Here is a 1,375-nt window from a genome sequence, read left to right as displayed (position 1 = left end):
ATTGTGTATTACATTTCCCCCTTTCGATCCAGATTTTTCTATAGAACCTGAGATCAAAATGTTCAGTAATGGTAGCTGGCCACCATTCCATTGAGGTCTCAGCAAAGCAGACAACTGTTCCTGAAGGCAATTAGCCACATAATCCCTGCCCTCTTCCTTTTGTGGATTCTCCTGCCTCTTACTCCAGGGAACAGACCAATTGTGCATTGGACGGCTGCTTGCAAGCTTTTAAGAACCCAGGGACTACACAAGGAACTCGGAGGTAGAATAGAAGCAGGAAACAAATTACTAGGCCAATGAACTGAGATGTCCTAACAAATTCAATGAGATGTTGGGTAGTACACAGTCACCCTTGTCTTCAATTTTGATTGTATTTTCTTTGTCTCAATTAGTGTAGATGGGATAGATTTTGATGACCAAATGTTGTGGCATTGATTTCCCGAAGAAAAGTCCCTCATACATTAAGGTTGCATGAAGAACTTGTGGCCCCACCTGCAGGGCCTGCTTCAAGCTCACTCCCCCTCAGAGGACTCCCCCACCACTGCTATGGTTGCCACCCCAAAAGGAGTCAAATGGGTGTCAGCACCATGCCTAAGAAGAAAGGGAAAAGGAGGTAAGAATCAAGTAGAGGTAAGCATAAGAATGAGTCCCAAAGAAAAGCTGGTGTTTAACAAAGACGTAGAGGTAAGCATAAGAATGAGTCCCAAAGAAAAGCTGGCCTTTAATGAAGACAAAAAGGAATATGCACAGGTCATCAGAATGATGGGGAATGGATGGTTAGAAGTCATGCGTTTTGATGAAGAGACTGTCCCATCGGGGGAATTGGGAAAAGTTTGGATAAATACCTCAGACATCATCTTGGTCTGCGAGACTGTGAGGCTCAGGAAGCGACGATGACTTTTAAATACAATGCTGATGAAGTGAGAAGTAGGATGACCTCCAGTGAGCTTCCAGAGCACGCCAGAAGTCAGTGAAACTGATACGTGTGGGCCTGGAGATGATGATGAAGTCCAGTGTGACGACAATGGAGGTGATGAAGAGGATTTTGGTGATACGGAAATTGAACCTGACATCTTCCATTCTGTTACACCCGAAGACTGCCCTGCAATGTGCCCTTGGACCTCTGTGTGTTGTAGATTAAGTTTTCATTAGCATGAGTACTGTTTAGTCAAGCAGACCGATTTGTTTGGTTTTGTAACAGTTTTATTGGCACACCACATATCACGCAATTCAATAGTTGAGTCATATCAAGAAGAATTGTACAATCATTACCACAATCAATCTTAGAACATTCTCCCTCACCATGAATAAATCACTTTCGAAGTAAGTGGTGTAATCACCCTCAGTTCTAGTGCTCCCTCCCCTCTCCCACGAA

General features: G+C 43.7%; 1 pseudogene; it reads left to right on the top strand.

The window, feature by feature from the left end:
* Nucleotides 1–587: 587 nt before the first annotated feature.
* LOC115868655 lies at nt 588–1,152 on the top strand (annotated as a pseudogene).
* The last annotated feature ends 223 nt before the right edge of the window (nt 1,153–1,375 follow it).

This window comes from Echinops telfairi, unplaced genomic scaffold (assembly GCF_000313985.2).
Source record: "Echinops telfairi isolate 266 unplaced genomic scaffold, ASM31398v2 ScPeMD7_17;HRSCAF=63, whole genome shotgun sequence".
Taxonomy (NCBI): domain Eukaryota; kingdom Metazoa; phylum Chordata; class Mammalia; order Afrosoricida; family Tenrecidae; genus Echinops; species Echinops telfairi.
The sequence above is the reverse complement of the archived record's forward strand: the minus strand, read 5'-3'. Positions and strand labels throughout refer to the sequence as shown.